Below are 22,071 nucleotides of genomic sequence, written 5' to 3' on the forward strand. Positions count from 1 at the left end.
CTACCATCACAGTTCCCTCCTGGCATGCCGTAATAGTCTGATAAAGTCTAAATAAGGAGGAACTGTTTTGGAGTAGATTATACTCCTCTTAAGAGTAATATATTATAAATACAATTTTGATATGCTAAGAGAATTCAGTAAGTACAGCCAAATAAAGTATATTTAGAAGAAAATTCTTAATTCGTGGAATATGATGGTCAGAGATTTGATGTTTAGTTGTGACTTAAAGCATACTCTTTTACCATCACAGAAATAATGTTAGCTTCTGGGCACAAACATAAAAATTTATTATATAACATGCCCAAAATATTACTGTGTGAATGCTGTTTTAGAAATTAAGCTTCCTATGTAATTATATTTGTAATGGGGAAACTCAGTGTTCTACTTTGGAATGCCTGGAACATATCTTTTCTAACTGCAGCTGTGGTAGCAGTATCTGGGAAATTAATGTCTTCACTGACCTAGCAGGCAAAGAAAGAAAATTTTCCCAGTTCAAGTCACTAATATTGGAGTCTGGGTCAGAGACCTCAGCCTTTTGCTTCTATATTTAAAATTTATTTACATAATCGGTACACGAATACTGATTAATTATAGGGCCCATATTTTATGTCAAACACTTTGCAAGACACTAAAGTTATAAAGATGAAGATGTCTTGAGATTTTCCAGGGAGGGAGAGGGAGGGAGAGGGAGAGAGATGATTTGCTTGGTAAAATACACAGTTGATAGTTGTGTGGCAGGGTGAAAGGTGCATCTAGGATGATTCTCTCAGGTCTTTGGTTACCTGGCAGTTGACTGCATCATTGTTCTGATACACTGGAACCTAGAATAAAGGAATAGGTATGAGAGGATGGATGAGGAAATTGGGGCTTTGATTATTAAAGTGTTTATAAAGCAACACAATAGAAATTTACAACAGAGCTAACCATATAGACCTGTAGTTTAGGGGAGCAATCTGAATTAGAAGATAGATTTAGTGGTTATCAGGGAATAAGGGGAAGTTGAATCTATTGGCAGGACTGAGATTTCCCAATGAGAAAGCAAATCAGGAGAGAAAGTCTGGGGTGGAGCCAAGACCTGGAGACCACTGCTGTTTAAGATAATATGAGCAGAAAGTTGGCTATTGAATTCCTATTTTTACAGAGATAGAAGACTTCTGACTAGATGATAAGGTTCATTATATAATCTTAAAAGAGAAATATTGAAGAGGAGTGAAGGTAATACCAGTTGAGCAGGTCAAGAGATTATGAGGTCTCCATTGGTTTTAGTGTCCCTCTGGATAAAAACTGGAAGTAATCTAAGTGATCTAGATGGTAACATCTGCAATGAAGGTGCAATAAGTTTGAAGTGACACCATTGGAAAGGGGAGAAGTTAGAATGTCTGATGGTATGGGAATCAAAGGAGAAATGTTTTCTTTTCACCCTTGGGTGGGTTGAATTAATTGATTTGGAAGTGCCCCTGGGAAGCCAAGAAGATGCAAATGCCATCTCCTTTCCTTGATATATGTGAGTCATGAGCACAAGGGCAGCCTCCATTCAGAGGGGGCTTATCCCAAGCGAAGACTTCTGTTTTTATTTAAGCACAAGGATGAGAAGAACACCCTGTAAAGCAACCAAGGAGGTAGAGGAGTATTTGTCATGGGATTGGAAACTCCAGAATTGGAAAGAATTAAGAGGAAGGTCAGCTATTAGATAATGAGAGAGAGATGGAGAAAGGAAGGAGTGGTCTGGGTGCAGAACCACATGGAGATGAGCGAACAGGAGAGGAAAGATGACCAGGGAGGTGTAGGATAAAATCACTAACTCACGAGTTAAGGAGAGAATACGCATGTACATAAAGACATTCACCATGTCATTCAAAACCCTATATAGAATTGTGCCAAAATATTTTCTATATGAAATAAATAGAGTTCAGAGGAGACCTAGAATATGCTGAGAAGTGGCAGTGGAAAGATCTTGGGATGGAATGGGACATATATCAGTTAGGTTAATTTATATGAAGTGCTGAAAAGTGCAAAGTGTAATGTAATACTATGAGGTGGTGTAGCCAGGGTTGTGATCTAGAAGTTTCCAAAGTCCTTTAACAAACTTGCTACAGCAGTATTTCTTTTTTTTGAAATTTTGAATGCCTGGGCCCTACTCTCAGTTTACTAAATCACGCTCTCTGATAGTAAGCCCTGAGGACCTCTGATTTTTTATAGCTCTCTTTCTGTAATATATCTTATAACATATATAAAATATATAATATATATTTCAATATTACATATTTAATTGATTATTGATATCATAGTTCAACTTAGATGGCAATAAACATGTATGTGAATGGCAAAAAAAGAAAAATTACAATGAATAAATCTCATGATTAAGGTTAAGGAATAGTAGATGGTTAGAAAATCATGGAAAGTGCTTAATTCTAGTATTTTATTTTGGAGGCAGTGAAATACCACTGAATTATTTTAAGCAAGTTATGATTCTGTGAATGATGTATTTAAGGGAATTATTATGGTTTCTGTAAATAATATTTTTTTTTTAAGATTTTATTTATTTATTTGAGAGAGAGAGAATGAGAGACAGAGAGCATGAGAGGGAGGAGGGTCAGAGGGAGAAGCAGACTCCCCACTGAGCAGGGAGCCCGATGTGGGACTCGATCCCAGGACTCCAGGATCATGACCTGAGCTGAAGGCAGTCACTTAACCAACTGAGCCACCCAGGCGCCCCTGTAAATAATATTTACCAGTAAGCTTCCAGTGACTCAGAGTTATTCTACTCATGTATTTGGAATTAATATATTTAGAATAACATGATTTTAAATGAAGTTTATTCAAAATTTTGGTAGAAATGAAAACTCTGATCTGTAATCCTTCAAGCATTATGTTTGTCTGATGTTGAAAATCTAACATACATTGTTATTATTATTTTAATGCACACAGCTATATTTACATAAGAAATTTATTTAAGTGGAAAATCATCAGTTTTTACTGTACTATTGATTTTCAGTTTCTCTAATGAATTAAAAGTTACTGATTTTTAAACTCAGAAATAAAACTTACATACCAGTGCTTTTTATTTACTAAAAAAAAAGATGATCATCTTTAGCTTTGTTCTTTGGACTAATGAATTCTCTGGTGAAAGAGTTAAAAATCCTAATTTGGTGAGTTAAAAACGTCTATTTTTCATTACTCTTGGGCATACGGAGTGACTTATTTTATGATTTGCTGAAGTTGTGTGTGTGTCTTTTCTGATCTTTTCTAAAGCAAAAATTGTGTGCCACCTTTGCAAACTTTTCCTTACATTTGGATCTGTCTCTGAAGTGACTTTTAAGAACTATATAATTCTGATCAAGAATTCTGTTTCTCTCTGAAAAACTCCCTTCTGTATCTGATTTTGGATGACATGATGGTGATTACCTTTGTTCCTACTTAGATATGTTGAGATTGCCTCCAGGCTTTGAAGTTCTGAGATTTAAAGAAAAGATGAGATACAAATATGTATGTGCTGTTTTCATATGGAAATGATATTCTGAATGAGAAATAACCTTTTTGTTGGCATGCACTGGGTCTTATAGAATAAATTAAGAGGCACTTGGAAGACAGGCTCCAAGCTTTTTCTTATAATTACACTAAGATACACTATCGAGTAAATAAAAACCAAACCTTCTAGGATTTTAAATGATGATTGAAATTTTCATTAAATTTTAGCACTTAAGAATTTGAAGATTTTATTTATTTGTGTTGGAAGTGTGTCCATTTCATTCTTGACTTCTAATTTCTTTTGTAAATATTTTTTTATTTTATCGTTTCTGATTATTAAAGCTGCACGTTTTCATGGTAAAAAAAATCAAGTGATATAGAAAGGTATAGTGACAGTTTCTTATAACCTCTCCACTCAGACTTAATCGCTATTAACCTTTTAGTATATATCCTTTCAGACTTTCTCCTGTCTGTATGGAACTGTGTGGGTATAACACAATCTGTGTGCCTCATTCAGTGGGTATTTTTGGTGGCCCTGTTTGGGTTGTCCTGTTTTTCTCTTTGTTGAGCTTTCTCTTTTAACATGCTTTTCTCCACTCTATAAGGGCTTCCCTATCTATCTTTTATTTTGGCTTCTCTGCCTTTGATCTTCTTTCTGTCACACTCTTGCTGTTTTTCACATTCTCTGTATTCATATTCATATGTATAAGTATATGAATATATATATGTGTAAGCGTGTGTGTATATACATATACTTATATCAAAATAGGACCATCAGACACATGCTGCCTTGTAATTAAAAAAAAAGTACCTTTCTATAGGAATCAACATAGATCCAAAGCTCCATTTTTAATGACTGAGTGATATTCTATAGTATAGTGTGGGAGATTTAATTTATTTTATGCAATCCTTTTAAACAATTTTTTTGGACATTTAGATTGTTTCCATTTTTTGGTTACTGTATTTAGTCCTTTCATTGCACATTTTTATGTATTTGTACAGTCATTTCTTAGTAATTGAAATATAAGTTACTGTTAACTATTGCTAATAACGCTTATTATAAATATCCTTAATCAGATGTTCTAAATTATATAAACTTAGAAATTCACTATTAAGCTAAGCTCAAGGTAGTTTTTTTTTTTTTAAGATTTTATTTATTTGGGGGCGCCTGGGTGGCTCAGATGGTTAAGCATCTGCCTTCGGCTCAGGTCATGATCCCAGCGTCCTGGGATCGAGCCCCGCATCGGGCTTCCTGCTCAGCGGGGAGCCTGCTTCTCCCTCTCCCTCTGCCTCTCTCCCTGCTCATGCTCTCTCCCTCCCTCTCTCTCTCTGTATCTCTGTGTCTCAAATGAATAAATTAAAAAAAAAATCTTTAAAAAAAAATTGTTAAAAAAAAAAAAGATTTTATTTATTTGACACACAGAGAGAGACAGCGAGAGAGGGAATATAAGCAGGGGGAGTGGGAGAAGGAGAAGCAGGCTCTCCGCCAAGCAGGGAGTCCGATGCGGGGCTCGATCCCAGGACCCTGAGATCATGACCTGAGCCGAAGGCAGACACTTAACGACTGAGCCACCCAGGTGCCCCAGCCCAAGGTAGTTTTTATGAGGCTTCTTGGGGGAAGATCAATTTTCCTTAAATAATAAAATATTACAAGATGTTGCTAGCAACTCTTGGTGGAATGTGGCCTTATATTGTTGGACGTTTCTAACAGTGTACTTGCTGATGGATATATTCTGAGCTCTCTTCTTTATGACCAATAGGCTCAGTGTTTGGGGAAATGCAATTAGGGTTATGGCTGTTGTTTGTGATCCAAAGAGCAGAATCAAGCAGTACAGTCACATAAGGAATGAGACTTACCACCTTGCCCTAAACACTTGGATCAATCATATTCTTTTCTTGCAACAGCAGGCCCTCCTTTTAAGTTATGGCTCCCCATTCTTTAGTTCTTTGTCTAAATAAGCTCTGAGCTGCTTGAGATAGGAGCCTTGTTTTCACTGTGATGTTTTGTAAAATGCCATATGCACATATGACATTTTGTAGATAATAAAAACAGCAATGATTATAGGCTGTTGGTAGTCCTCTGTTGATATCCCTACTGGTAACAATACACTAAGATATCACTTGACATTCTATTGAGTTAACGGAAACTGTTGTGTTGATTTTTACTGCTGTTAAGAGCAGGGAGAATATTGATTTTAATCAGAAGAAACAGGGAGAAATTGCTTTGACATGTGTTTTTTACTTGATCTTTGAGAATGTTATGAAAAAATAAAAAGAGTAAATAATAATCTATGCGGGGTTCTTTCAAAAGGGCTGAAAGATTGTTTGAAAGTGTGACCCAAGGGTAGAGATTTAGTTTGGGAAATGAAATATTTAATCAGCCATCTCAAAGTAATTTCTTGCATGACTATTCAAAGCCTTTTATTGGAATATGAAATAATTGTATTTTTAGTCAAACTGTGATTGAAATATAAAAAAAAAACTTAGTTTAGTTTGTTCATTTTAATATTTATATATTTATTTATTTAGTCAACAAATAATAATCACCTACAATAGGCTGGTGTTGTCCTAATATCTGGGGGTACACTAGAGAGCAAACTAAACAAAATCCTTATCTTAATGGAGTTTCCATTCTGGAGGAGAAATATTCACAATTAAAAAGTGTTGTATAATATGTCAAGTGGCAATAAGTACTATAGAGAGAAAAATAGAGCAGGTTGGTAGAAGGTGATAGAAGGTGACAGAGGCAATAGAAGACACCAGTGCATGTGGATTGATAGTAGGCATTTTACATATTGTGGTTAGGAAAAGCCACTCTGGAAACCTAAAGAAGCTGCCAGTCAGCCATGTAGGTATTTGTTGAAAGAGTATTCCAGGCAGAAGGAAGAGCAAGGGCAAATGTCCTGAGGCAGGAGTATGTTCAAGAGACTGCAAGGAAGCCTGTGTGGTTGTAAGAATAGCAGATATCACCAAGGAGGGGGCAGATTTAGATCTTATAAAGCCTTGGAGGCCGTTGTATGACTTTGACTCTTAACTCTGCGTGAGATGGGGAGCCAGTAGAGACAAAAGTGACCTGATCTTATTTTCACTGAGGGATACGTCTGGATGCTGCAAGAATAACTGCAAGGGTGGCCGACTGGGGAAGCACTAGGGTGGGCTAGTTCAAATCCAAGCAGTGGGAGATAATGGTTTGGGTCTGGGTGATAGAATAGAGGATGTGAAAAGTGATTAGATTTTTGCCATATTTTGGAGATAGAGGTGACAATTTCCTGATGGATTCGATGTTGAGTGTGAAGTAAAGCAAGCAAAGATGTCAAGTCTGGACGTTGGAGAGTTTGGTATTTAGTTTTTAGTTCCGAGGGAGGTTGTGGCTGCACAGGTAAATCTGGGAGTCATCAGCATAAAATTGACATTTAATTCCATTAAAGACAGGAAACCAGAAGAGACCATTTCGGGAGTAAGTTTAGCTGGAGAAGTTCTGGGAGCTGGAGGTTAGGGCTTGGATCAGCAGTGAAGACTGAGGGGCGAGACAGTGACATACAAGCAGAAACGAGACAGTGATGTTTCCAAGGCCGAGTGAAATAGCCGCTTCTGGAAGGGCTATTTCACAGAAGCTGTGGATAGGTCTAGTAAAATAAGGACTGAGCTGGTAGCTGGGAGTTATTGACCACCTTGTGAGTTATTCGGAGGAATGGTAGAGACAGAGTCTTCCTGGAGTGAGAAAAAGAGATAAAAAATAGAGAGCAGTATAAATAATTATTGAGTTTTGCTATAAAAAGAATGGGATTGTTGGGTGAATGGCCAGACAGCACACACGCCATGCCTGCTGGAGCAGTGTTTGTTTTGGGAAGACTCATAGGGGCAGGACCAATACGGGGGTGATGCTTGAGCCCTCACTGCCTGATGCACTTAGGGCAATACATAGAGAGCTAGCAGGGCTGAGTATCAGATTCCAGAAGAGCTACTTGGACATGAGGCTGTGGGGCTTTAAAGCTGCACCAGCTCCTTTCCTGATGTTATCTGGAACTGTAGTGATACATTGATTCCAGCCTGATTCCTTCGGTCCCTGCCTTAACAGCTCACAGGGCTGAGGTTCAAATTTCTGGTTGACCAGGACTGATTACAATAAGTACTACCTCCCCAGTTTCCATGGGAGCTCTGTAGGACAATGAATCCTTTTCTGGGAGCCCAGACTAAAGGAGATTAGTCTTGACAAGGTAAGCCTTATCTCTTACATAGCCAGAGAGGCAGTAGAGGGGTATGGGAGGGTTTTTCCTTAACTTCTTTCCCTCTCCTCTCCCCTCCCACACCCTCCCAACCTTCCCTCCCTTCTTTGCTTCCTTTCCTTTGATGTGCAGTATTGCACAGTTTTATATGCCCATAGGAATAATCTACTAGAAAGGAAAAACCATTGAGAATGTGGGAGAAATAGTCACTGGAGTGATTTCTTTTGAGAAGATAAGAGGATTAAGATTTAGTATGAGTGGGGAGCTTGGCCTTTTTGGGGAGAATGGATAGCTCATTCCGGTTAAAGGAGAGAAGGCAGTGTTTATAAGCACAGATGTGCTTATGCTATGGTCAGAACTGGTAGGCATTCTCTTAGGATTGCATCTAACTCAGTGAAATGGAAACTCACATTGAGAGCAAGGAGACAGAAGCAGGTGTTGGAGTGGATTATAACAATGTGTGATTAACAACTTTATTTTCCCAATGAAAACACATTTTGTTAGTTACATGCCCTGAAAAAAGAAACCATTTTGCCTCTCTTGCTGAGGATTGCATTTTGTGGATTTCTGCTGGACAGTCTTGGTTAAATCTGTTTAGCTTTTGGTCAAATGCTTATTTATATGGGGCATGTTCCATATGAAAAAAATCTCATTTTTATGGTGTTTTGTGATTTGAGTCATGTTATTTGATTCTGTAAACTTAACACAGAAAGAAGCAAAATGTACTTGTGCTTATATGGCATGTGTGTAGAAGAATCTGTACTTATTAAGCATACAGATATGTTTAGAATTCAGTAACCTTCATGTGGCTCCTAGCAGGCAAAAGCATGACATTTGAAATTGTATCTTCATTGCCTTCTGAGGGCATAGGATGATTGACACATCCTAACCTATTTATAACTGAGAGATTGAACCAGTTATTCACATAAATTCTTTTTTTTTTTCACATTTGGAGTTTAGATATTTGGATTAAATTATAGCAAAATAAGTTAGGCCTGCTGTGATTATACTCCCTCGGTGGAGGGGGAGACTGGCTATTCTGGAAAAATGCCTTTATTTTATATGTGTCATTATTATGTATGGTTCTTGAAAAAGCAAGAAAAACCTTCTATTTCAAAATAAGTAAAATAATAGATAATAACTGGATTCCATAATCTTTGATTTCCTCAGCTTTAATATGGAGGTTGAGTTAAGGTTTCACTAAATGACTCCTATACACCCTTCAGTTACAAAATCTTATGATATCTCAAAATAGATGTAGCCTTTGAGCCATTTGTTGCTGAGTAGGTTATTAGATGATGCCATATACTAGTTCTCCAACATCTCTGGTTGTTGCCTCTGAGATAGCATTTCCTTCATTCCTTTTGGGATGATTTTGCCTTTTTACTTCAAGTTGTTAAGGTAGCCCAAATAGAAATGGGAGTTATTTCAAACCTCATATCTTAATGGCAGGAGTGTGGAGGCAAAATTTCCACAGAACTTGTTAAAAATGCAAAATTCCAGGACCCATCTTTTAAGCTTCTGAAATAATGGTTTGAAACTAGGCTTAGAAATCTGCATTTTAGTAAGTACTACTCAGGTAGTTCAGAGGTGGGTGGCCAATAAAACACACTTCGGAACACGGCCCTAGTTAACGTGTAGAATTTATGTAGTTTTGCATTTGTGTGATTTAGTGACACTGGACATGAGGACCAGCTGCCATGATGCTTAGCTAAAAATCAAAAGATGATAAAAATTAGCAAAGGGAATAGAAAGTAAAGGGCTATGTGGCAGGCTGACTCTTACCTGATAATTTTCGATGTTGTCATGATGATAGGAAAAAGCTGAACCTGGGAGAAGGTTATAAAATATTGTAATCGGAGACAGTGTCTTAACCAAAATTTAATTCAAATGTGCAACCCTTGGAGTGGGTTGGGAGACACTCACACATTGAGTTCCGGAAGTAACACCTCATGTTGTTAAAAAAAAAAAAAAATCTCAGATATTTTATAAACCATACCAGCTTTGTCTTCTGTTAGTGACTCTGGAACTACAAAGCAACAGCTCCTGAAAATATGGTTCTTGAATCTGTAACATAATCTACCATCCATCCATCCTTGGACTCTCCGTTGAACCCAGAAAGCTGTCATGTTGGAAGTTAGTGGAGGTGAAGAACCTTGCTGAACTGTACTGGTAAATTGTCTTTCACTCTTCGGCCCCCCCCACCTCGTTTTTTAATTTGGTAGTTTGTTCCTATCTGGACCTTGTGTATGTGTTCTCTAGTCCAGGGAAAAGCCTTGCCCCCTATTTTGCTTTTAAAAATTGTGTTTACATTTTTAAAAATGACAAGCTCCATTAAAATAAAGAATGATGACAAATGTTTATTTTACAAACTCTTAATATTTTCCTCTGTAATTGACAATATTAGCATTGCAACCAATATTTTAATGAGCTCTTCTCTGTTTCCTTTGCTTCAAGTGTACTTCTCATTTTCTTCCTGGGGGTGAAATCCTACCAGTTCTTTGAAGTTTAATTAAAAGCTTACTTTCTCGGGAAGTGTCCCCTGATCACCACCCTCAGCCTCCCTATCCCCCCAAATGAATTGCCTCTTCGTCTGAGTTTTCGTAACAATTTGATCATGATACTTATCAACTTGTGAGCTCTATAAGTAGGGTGCTCGTATGTCTTAATTTGCTTGGGTCAGCTTTTCTGGCATTAAGTATTAACAGAGCCCTGTTTCATTAGAAGTGTCCTGGTTTGGATAATAGATAATATCTCCATCCCATAGTGAAGGGGCTTTTTATTTCTAGTACTTAGCCTGTTGTCCGAGTCTGAATTGAATTTACCATTTAATGGCTATAAGGACTGTTAGAGGTCTCGTGGAAGCCTTTGGTATTTTATAGGTATTATTATTTATATTATTATTTATAGGTATTAATGTTCAAAGACAGCCGAAGTGGGAGCCCATGAAGCCATTAGTTACTCCAAAGAAGGTAGAGATAACCTGGCCCAGACTTTTGAGGAATTGGCTCTACCTAGGTCCAGTGGTATCTTACTGCTAATCTAGAGGAATATCCAAAGGACAGCGAATGCCCTTGAAGATGCTTTTATTGTTTCATGGCAAAAAAAAGAAAAAAATAATGTCCAGGTTGTAAGTTAAAACTAAATGTATTTATTGGATTGTTCTTTATTTTATAATTATGTCTAGTGTTAGACTACTGTTTGTATGTTAGCATTTTCTTCCTTTTCTGAATTGATGGTAATTGAAAAGATCTTCATCTTTACTTATCAAAATAAGAAGTTGGCAACTCCCAAGTCCAAACCTTGGCTAAGGAAATGGGCTGGGGATGGAAGGTGCTATCTGGACTCACAAGGTAAGAATAACTGAAGGGCACAAACCTGTCAGTGTAGAAAGACCTGTCATCCTTCCTGTCCTGTTCTAAAAAATCAGAGGGATACTATCTATTTTGTTCGCTGCTTTATCCCTGGGTCTGACACAGCCTAGTATACAGTAAGTATTCAATAATTATTTGTTATATAAATACATTCATGGGCTCCATGAATACATTACTCTACTGAAAACATCTCAAGTGACCCAACTTGGCAAACAGTTGAGTTAGTTGTGCCCTGTTGGGTATGCAGCCCTCACTGTGAGTAGGGATCAGTGACTCCTCTAGTTACTGCTTCTTGCCTTTCACCCAATTAAAGTTTTACAAAGGATTCCATTTTTTTGTGTGTGGATTATTGTAATGGTCTCTTCTTTGTTTTTAAATTTTTTTAAACACTGGGGCAAAATACACATAAGATTTACCACCTTCACCATTTTTAATGGCACAATTCAAGGGCATTCAGTGCATTCACACTGTTGTGCTACCATCCCCACCATCTATCCACAGAACTCTTTTCATCTTGCAAAGCGAAAATTCTATACCCATTAAACAATGGCTTCTTATTCCCTCATCCTCTGGCTCTGGCGAACATCATTTCCACTTTTCGTCTTTGTGAATTTGACTCTTCTAGGTACTTCACATAAGTGGAATCATACAACGTTTGTCTTTTGTGACTAACATATTTCATTTAGCGTAATGTCCTCAAGGTTCATCTATGTTGTAGCAAGTGTCAGAACTTCCTTCTTTTTTAAGGCTGAATAATATACCCTATCCATAAATGGGTATATACCCTCCATATCCTGAAGTGGAATTGCTGGATTATATGGTAATTTTATTTGTAATATTTTGAGGAATCACCATACTATTTTCCATAGCAGCTGCATCATTTTACATTCCTACCAATAGTGCATAAGCATTCTTATTTATCCACATGCTCACCAATAATTACCATTTTCTGTTTTGTTTTGTTTTTTTTTTTGGTAGTAGCCATCATAATGAGTGTGATGTAATGATCTCTTACCTGGCTTCTTTGTTGCCAGGATCTCTCTCTTCTGATCCATCCTCTTCACTATAGCTAGAGCATTTTTTCTTTTTTTCTTTTTAAAGATTTTATTTATTTATTTGACAGAGAGAGAGAGTGAGTGAGCACAAGCAGGGAAAGTGGGAGAGGGAGAAGCAGGCTTCCCGCTGAGCAGGGAGCCCGATGTGGGGCTCGATCCCAGGACCCTGAGATTATGACCCGAGCTGAAGGCAGATGCTTAACCGACTGAGCCACCCAGGGGCCCCTATAGCATTTTTTCTTACCTGTAGATCTGACCATGTCAAATCTATTAATGACTCCCAATTTCTCTTGTTTTAAATTTTGGGCTTCTTAACATGCTAACTTCTCAGGTCTCATTTCTATCCACTTTATGCTCTAGCCATAATGACATTTGCTCTTTACATTTGCTGTTTGCTTTCATGTCCCTATGACATTATACTAGTGATTTCTTCAGCTTGGAGTGCTTTGTTTCCTAAATTTCGTTTCTTTGTACCCTTTCCCTCATTAAGTTCCCATCTGTCCTGTTACTTTTCCTTGATTTTTTCTCCCTTGCATTCATATTGAACAGCTCACTTTTAAAAATTTAGTCTCATGCCAAACAAAAAAAAATCCATGACATACTGGGTTTAATAAGCTGATCATGTTAATTCTTCACACATCTTTTTTTTTTTTTAAGATTTTATTTATTTATTTGAGAGAGAGAGAATGAGAGAGAGCACATGAGAGGGGGGAGGGCCAGAGGGAGAAGCAGACTCCCCGCCGAGCAGGGAGCCCGATGCGGGACTCGATCCAGGGACCCCAGGATCATGACCTGAGCCGAAGGCAGTCGCTCAACCAACTGAGCCACCCAGGCGCCCTCTTCACACATCTTAATAAATATATTAGCATTAACATTTTGAAAAGTCTGTCCTTACAGCCCAGAAATTCATTTTGAACACCACCAGTGCTGTATGTAGCACATTTTGTGGAAGACTGTGAACCCCTTCTATCTGATCAGCTCCAACTCCTAGGTAAGTAGTGTAGTGAATCATGGTGTTGGCTCTGGAGTTAGAGGAGTGGGTCCAAATCCTGACCTATTGCTCATAAATTGTGTGACCTTGAACATGTTATTTAACCTCTGTGAGCTCCAGTTTCCTCTTTTGTAAAAAAAGGATGATGATAGTTCTTACCTGGAGATTCCTGTGAGGAGTTATTAGGGTAATGCTTGCAGAACTCAAGATTATTGAAGTGTTCTAGCTCTCCTTTTCTCCCCATATCATTAAAAGATGATCAACGTCTGCTTCTGTAAATTCATTCAAAGTTATCTCATTGTGAGATTGATGAAAACAAAAGGAAAGTGGAATCAATTCAGGACATGCTTTTGTGACTATTCTAATATAAGGTAAGTAATTATAGTGATTTAAACTTAACTTTTCTGAGTCCCTAAAATAATATTTCAGAGCCAGATGGGAAGTCAAGTTGACCCTTAGGATGTTTTTTCCTACCTGTTTCAGCCACCGTCTGCAACATTAGTTAACGTAAGTTAACTAATCTAAGTGGAATATAGGCAGACGGTTATGAAGCGAGCCTTCAACCTCTGCCTCTTCCTCTGCAATCCCAATGGCTTCAAAGAAAACCAGATAACACTGAATATTTATTTCAGTCTCCACTAGTCAAGAACACAGGAACAATTGGAGAAATTGGTTTTATCTCTCTGCCTTATTCCTTTCTTAGTCTCTTGTGTCCTGGTTAGATTTTCCCCTCTTCTCTGTTGTGTTCTCAGCAGCCCTTTGTGCTTGGAACTGTCCCTTCCTTAGTCTTTTGTGCTTAACATGAAAGTACTTTTATTTACCCTTTCTTTCTTTATTATTATTAACATATAATGTATTATTTGTTTCAGGGGTACAGGTCTGTGATTCATCAGTCTTGCACAATACACAGCGCTCACCATAGCACATACCCTCCCCAATGTCCATCACCCAGCCACCCCATCCCTCCCACCCCCACCACTCCAGCAACCCTCAGTTTGTTTCCTGAGATTAAGAGTCTCATGATTTGTCTCCCTCTCTGATTTCATCTTGTTTCATTTTTTCCTCTCTTCCCCTTTGATCCTCTGCCTTGTTTCTCAAATTGCACATATCATTATTTACCCTTTCTATGAAAATCCTTTGTGCGAAGAAACTGAAAGAAGAAAAGAAAAAAAATGAAGATATAGGAGGAAGTAAGGGCAAACAATTAAAGAGTTGCTAGAGAGTCTGTACTTCTGTAACTCTGGCATTTAACTCAAGTATTGGCTTTCTTGTTACATGCAAATGGCTCTGTCTGTATTTCTTAGATGGTAACTCCCTTGGGCAGAAACCATACCTCTGCCTTCCCTGGTAATGTGCCAAGTACCGGGTGAACGTTCCATAAGCAGTGATACCATGTTTACACGTTCAAATTGAAAGATTTGCTGCCATATAAGAGAAACTCAATAAGGATAATACTAAATTTTTTTTTATCAGATCTGTTTTGGTCATAAGCATTGAATAATAATAATAAAAAGATTTACTAAGTAATTTTATTTCCATGTCAATAAAAAAGAAAGCTGGACATGTTTTCTTTTGAAATGATCCTCTTTTGTCTTAAGTTATTAAAACTATAAAGATTTTTCCTAAGTAGTTGTTTAACATATTTATGCATCCAAGACCTTTATCTTACAACTTTATGGACTTCTAACATTTAACCCACGTGAACCTGACATTTAAGATGAAGTAGGTGGTATGGCAGTGATACTTGAAACTCCAGAAGTATTTTCTGTTTTTCTGGCATCTAGTTTCAAGTTTTTATGATCCCTTCAGAGACATTAGACCTTTTGATCCTAATCCAATATTTTTTTATTTAAAAAACTAATTAGGCTATTTGTCAATAATGCTCATTAAATGAAAGGTCATACCTTTTGGCAAAAATGTGAATTATGGATCATGCAAGTAAGTTTACTAGAGAATTCAAATTATAGTTCTAAAGAAGCTCCCGAGTTTGGTTTGGTAAATGAGTTCTTAGTATTGTTAGCTAAAGTGAATCAATTATGGCAGAAGAAAGAATGATTTCTTGAACGCAAAAAGACTCAGATCACAGTCCTTTTTCTATTGATTGATTTCTCCGTAATTTCTATGAAACGTTGTTTGTCAAAAGAAACTTTGTTTTTATGTCATCATAGCAAAATCTAATAACAGTTGTTACTTAAAACAGTTAACCTCTCTGGCAGCATAAGAGATTTAATTATATATTTCCATGAGAAATGTAATCCAATTTTATAAAATAAAATTAAAGCAAATAAGTTCACTTCTAGAGTAGCTGCAAAAGAAAGCATCCTCAGCAAAGAATATGGGAACGTTGGGATGGGGTATGAGGTACTTGAGGGACTGAAGACTGCCAAAGATTTCCAATTATTAATTTAAATTAAAAGGATTAAAATATAATGTGTATATAATTTTTATGGGGAGAAAGAAATTCCTTTAAATATAAATTTATTTGTAAGTTGAATTAAAAGGATTAAAATATAATGTATATATAATTTTTATGGGGAGAAAGAGATTCCTTTAAATATAAATTTATTTTTTGCCTGATTTTTTCCCGCCCTTTTAATAGTTAATGTACTGATCTGAATCTCTTATTTTGATCAACACTGGCTTACTCTACAAAGAACTGAAAACCTAGATTTGGAGGTGTTTGGTTAATCTGAGACACACTCAGGACTGGGTCAGTTTTTGAACCATGCCTGGGTAAGGCCAGGATCTGGGCTTTATGGCAGCTAAGTTTGTTCTAATAGCCTATATTGGCTGTAGCTGAAATTTGACTGTAGCAGAGCTAACATGGACTTTCTAAGAAGATATCTGTAAGATTGACAGAGATTCTAGATTAGCAGCAGCTGACAATGACTGAGGAAAGGAGAGGTAATAGTCAAAACTGGCAGAGAACCAGTGGTTAGGGAAGCAGGGAGTCTTGGGTTGGTGAGTCAGAGTGCCTTAATTCAGAAGTATTTCGTACTGTTGGATGTCTCAGAGTAAATGATTGGGATCTCCAACTCAATGTCAAATCGTTGCTGCATTTAGCAGGTATTTCTCCAACAAACACGCAAACAAACCTCAATATTCCAGAACTGTAGAGTTTATTTTAAGTGGGTTTCAAAACCACACTATACTCTCTTGGAAGGAAATTCAAGGGAACAGCTACAAAAGAAACATTAAGTAACACCACTTCATAGAACAGGACATGAAAAACACTTTGAACTATCATCTATCACGTTGTACAGTTCCCTGTTTCAATCCTGAGAACTGGATTGGCCCAAACTCCTTAAATATTGTAGAACACTGCAAACATTAATTGCTCAACCTTAAAAAGTTGCTTTTACATTATACAATATTTATAATAGCTGGTGGCTTTAAAATCAGTTATAAAACTGATCTTCCTGACCTTCCAAATACACAACAGGGAAAGGAAAGTATTAGTTCTGATATTTTCTGATGTGGTGAGTGATCTGACTGGTGATGATGACTTATTCTAGATTTTCAGCTGATGGGTCTTTCCACAGGGAACCACAAGGGCTGCCAATTACATTTCAGCTTTTTCTTCTAAGTCATTTTGTAAGATTAGATCTCTCACAGCTGAAATGACAAAATTAATGACAGTGTATAATAATGTTTGGATATAATAAATGATGCCAAATGGAATTTCTGTCATCCGGTCCAGTAGATCTGAGACTGACCATTATTCTCCAGTGAAAACTTTGAAAGTACAAATAAAGTCATAATGAAGTACCTTGCTAAGAAGTAATAAAATCTTGGCTAAAATTTACCTTCCAACTCAGAGTCAATAATATGTTAGCTGAGTCAGAGTGTGAAGCAAAATAAAACTTCTGAGTTCTCTCATTTTGGCTTGGCTACTTGTTTGAAAAGAGCAGTGGGGAGATTAATTCCATTAAGTAATATTGGTAGAACTAATAATATATGGAAGGCACAATAAGGAGCACAAAGAATGAGGCTCAGTACCTTTATTAGATAATTTGCCATTTTAAGGGAGAGATAAAATCTAAAAACAAATGATATTAAATAAGGAAGAATGTGATAAATCAAATCTTTGAGAATAAGATTGGAGACCTGAAGGTCATTACAATGATGGAAAGAGGGCATAGAAAAAAATATACCCCTTTCTAAAGATTTGGATTGTTACTCCTTATAAATCATTTACTAAATATATAATGTTGGTGTCTTGATGCGAAAACTCTGTAGGCTCCTTGCATCTATCTACCCTCCTTCTTCAATCCTCCCAAAGTGAAGGTATGCTAATTTAATTGGTTAAATTTCAGAGCATTGATTGGGCAATTCTTGCTAGTAGGCAAGGACACTGCCCTGTCGTGCATTTTTTCCCTCCTGCCCAATGTAGTTGAAGCAATGAACTGATTAAGGCTGTGCTGTCAGAGAAATCCTGACTGTGTTTTGTCATATGCTCCCTTCTTCTTTTTTCCTGAAGAGCTTTGTCTGCTCTGTAGGAGCAGCTCCATATGCCCATCACTTTTCCATTCTCTGGTTTTTCCAGCCAGATCTAGGCTTCAACCTTTGACTGAGTTCTTTCTAGATGAACTTGACGTTAGCCTTGGGAGCAAATTCCTCTTGTTCCATCTACTTCCGCATTTTGGAATGTGTGTTGAATATGGCTTTCAGTGGACCGCGGTGATAAGATTCCATACTTGGGTCTAGGAGTGATGGGGAAACAGACATTGCATCTTTTCTAATACCTGGTGTGGTTTTCTTTGGTTGAGTGGGGACATATGAATGGAGACTTATGTTTGGAAGCAATGTGCTTCATACCAAGATAAGAGTTTCTACATTGGGAGATGGGAGATGCACCGAAGATGGGGACCTCAAAATATAAATAGAAAGCTATGTGGAGCTAGATGGGGAAGAATAAGAAGCTACACTTTGCAAGGCTATGCCATATCAAGGGCTATTATTCTTGGAAATTATGAAATTTTTAAAGGATAAAGCATTACACAATTGTAAGTTATTAAGTTACTGTAATATAAGAACTTCAAATGGCTTAACCAAGCAATGTGATATAGTAGGAAAATTAGACCTCCAGTTGCAGATACAATTTACTGATGGAGTAGTTTTGACCTTGCTTTCCTTAACCCTCAATTCATTTTGTAAAATGAGAGTAATAAACTTTACTTTGTAGAGCTATTGTGAGATTTAAAGTCAGTACAGCACATTAAGCACCTACTGTAGTCCCTGGCACACTGTGGGACCTCAATAAATTGTTGCTGTTGGTAGACATCCTGTGGCACTTGGTAGGTTTCCAATAAATACTAGTTCTTCTAAAGCTTTTAATCATTCCATAGCTAGTTATGTGCCTAGTTCTGGTAGCAAATATGCTCTATTAGCAGTAAAAACATTATCTCAATTTTATTATGATATATATTGGAAATCTTAGTGAGGTTTTGATGGTGGGTATATAGCATTATTATGCCAAAGATATTCACGGATAATTAAATCCTGCACCAAATTACAGATGACCCTCCCCTGTGGTCCTAAGAAAGATATATGCACAAGGAATATAACCAAGGAAGCAAAGAAACCCTTTATTACTTGGGCCTGAAGTTCCAGCAGAGAGTTCTTATAACCTGACCTTTTCCTTGCCTCTCAGTCCAAGCTTGAAGGTTTACTGTGCTACTCACAGAAAGATAAAATGTTTAAAAAAAGAAGAAAAAAGAATGTACCAGAGTGAGGGGATAGCTGTATTTATGGGCCACTTCATTTTTTCATTCATTTAAATACAGTTACCCTATTCACTAGTAAACATGGCTAACCTCTGTCCTGGAATCAGATTAACATTTTTTTTCTTCTTTGACAAAGGTCCAAAGAAGGATGGTGCAAGAAAAAAGTTTTGAGAGGCTTCCCTCTCATACATTTTTGTTCCACCCCCTTTGGTTCTTTCTTTAAACCACTGGGCTTAAAATCGAATATTACAATTTTTTACATTTAGGTATATGATCAATTTTGAGTTAATTTTTACATACGGTACATGGTAAGAGTCAAGGATCTTTTTTTGTTTCCTTTTTTCTTTGTTTCTTCTGCCTCTGTCTCTTCCTATTTAATTGCATGTAGGTATCCCAACACTATTGCCTAAAAGACTATCTTGTCTTCATTTATCTCTGTCTTTAACACTTTTGTCAGAAATCAATTGAACCTAGACATATGGACTTATTTCTGAATTCTCCATTATGTTCCATGGATCTGCACATGTGTCCTTAGACTAATAGTTGATTACTTTAGCTTTATAGTAGTCTTGAAATCAATGACAGTGAGTCCCCCAGCATTGTTCTTTTAAAAATTATTTTGGAGGTGCTTGGGTGGCTCAATTGGATAAGATCTGACTCTTGATTTCGGCCCTGGTCATGATCTCAAGGTCCTGAGCTTGAGTCCCGCATAGGGCTCCCACTTAGCAGCAGGGAGTCTGCTTGTCTCCCTCTCCTTCTGCCTCTCCCCCTACTTTCTTTCTCTCTCTCTTAAATTAATAAATAAATCTTTAAGAGAATCCAAATAAAAAATAAAAATTATTTTGGTTCTTCTAAGTTCTTTGCATTTCCATATAAAATTTATAATTAGCTTGTTAATGTCTACAAACAAAAACAAACAAAAACAAAAACCCCAGCTAGGATGTTGTTTGGATTGCATTGAATCTAGACAGCAATTTGGGCAGATCTGACATCTTTACAGTAATAAGTCTTTCAGTCCATGAACAAGATTTAGTTTTGGTTTCCTTTATTTTTTCTCAATATTTTCTAGCTTATAGCATATACTTAATACTCATATTTTATTATACTTATTCCTAATTCTTCTTTTTTGCTGAAATTCATGAATGGATATTAAACTATGTCAAATGCCTTTTGAGGGGGCATCTGTTGAGATCATCATATCATTTCCTCTTTTTTAGTCTGTTGACATGGCAAATTAAATTGATTTGGGGATGTTGAATTTGCATTCCTAGGTTCAGGCCCACTTAGTCCTATTTTACAGGATTTTATTTGCTAATATTTTTTGTAAGAATTTTTATATCTATGTTTAAGAGTAGTTTTTATTTTTAAAAATCTATTTGAAAATATTTTTAGAGAGAAAGAGGGTGTGTGAGCAGAGGGGAGGGACAGAGGGAGAGGAGAATCTTGAGCAGGGCGCGGAGCCCCACCCTTGGCTTAGTCTCACAACTCTGAGATCCTGACCTGAGCTGAAATCAAGAATGGGATGCTTAATCGACTGAGCCACTCAGGTGCCCCTTTATTTTATTTTTTTTTCTAAAACCTTGTCTGTTTTGGCATCAGGGAAATGTCAGCCTCATAAAATGAGTTGAGAAGTGTCTCTTCTCCTCTATTTTTTGGAAGATTTTGGGTAGAATTGGTATTTATTTCTTTGGTATTTAGCAGAGTTCACTAGTGAAGCTCTTTAAGCCCCATATTTTCTTTGTGGGAAGATTTTTTTAACTCCAAATTAAATTTATTGCATTGACATTGGGCTATTCAATTCATCTGTTCCTTTTTGAGTGAATTTTGATAGTCTCAGGAAATTTTTTGATTTCATCTAAGTCGTCTAAATTACCGGTATTATGCTGTTCATAATATTCTCTGGATGTCCCTTTATATGATTGGCAGTGATGCCCCCTTTTCTTATCAAAATATCAAAACTTCTTATCTAAATGTTGCCTTCTGTTTCTTCTTTTTTGACCAGTCTATCTAGAAGTTTATCAATATTGTTGCTCTTTTAAAATAACTAGCCTTTGTGTTTGTTGATTTTATCTGTTGTTTTTCTATCTTTAATTTTATTGTTTACCAGTCTTTATTATTTTCTACCTTCTGTCAGCTTTGGTTTTAATTTGCTCTTATTTTTCTGTAAAAAAATAATTCTATTTTTCTTTCTTTCTAATAAAAGCAATTGATGGTGTAAATGTCCCTGTAATCACTGCATTAGCTATGTGCCACAAGTTTTGATATGTTGTGTTTTCATTTTTCAGTCGGTAAGGAATTTTCTGATTTCCTTTGTGACATTTTTCTTTGATCCACAGATGCATTTAAAATTTTGTGGTTAATTTCTAAATCTTCAGTGGTTTTCCAGATAGCTTTCTGTTCCTGGTTTTTAGCTTCAGTAGTTCACAGCTTAATGTTCTTTTGTTTATATGAGAAAAGGGTATGGGGAAGTAGTCAGAATATCATCCTGTTTACAGGGGCTGCTGGTCACCATATGCACATGGTATGCTACCAAGGGAGGCGCTCCTAATTTCCTATTCTTCCTCAATCATTTTTGTCTAATTCTAAACCGTTAAGTTATCCCAGTTATGCTAACATATCATGCTAGCCTTTAACTTTGTATCTGTTTCTCAGATCTCTTCTTCTCTTCCCTTTACTGCAGTCACTTCTTCCTCCATGCTTTGCCAAAGGTGAAAGGGTGTGTGTGTCCTATTTCCCTGCCAAGATGCTTATCATTCATTGGAATTTAGTTCATTTGGATGCCTGGTAGCTTCAGTTCTCTGACAGGGTAACGAAATACTATGATTATGTAAATCATCCAGCTTCTTTGCTGTTGTTAGAGACAGTGACTTAAGTGATATTTTCTTGTAGTTTTCTGCATCTTTAGTCAAAGTGGAACTTCAATGACTGAGATTTTTGGTACTTCGATATTAAGTAAATGATCCAAGTTTCCATAACTAGGAAGTGGTGTTGAACTCCAAAACTCACTTTCCCTCCATGATATCACATTGAATTATAAGCTCTTTAAAGACCCAGAGTAATGTTAAGTTATATTTATATAGGGTTTTTCCAGTTAAGAACACTTAAGTTTTTACATTTAGTAGCTAATTGAATCTTTGCAGTCTTTTGATTTGCCCATTATTAAGGTCCTTATAGGTGAGAAAAACCACTATTTAATAACTTGAGGTGGTAAGTAAGAAAGATAAAACTCAA

The sequence above is a fragment of the Neomonachus schauinslandi genome, chromosome 12 (assembly GCF_002201575.2).
Source record: "Neomonachus schauinslandi chromosome 12, ASM220157v2, whole genome shotgun sequence".
Classification (NCBI taxonomy): domain Eukaryota; kingdom Metazoa; phylum Chordata; class Mammalia; order Carnivora; family Phocidae; genus Neomonachus; species Neomonachus schauinslandi.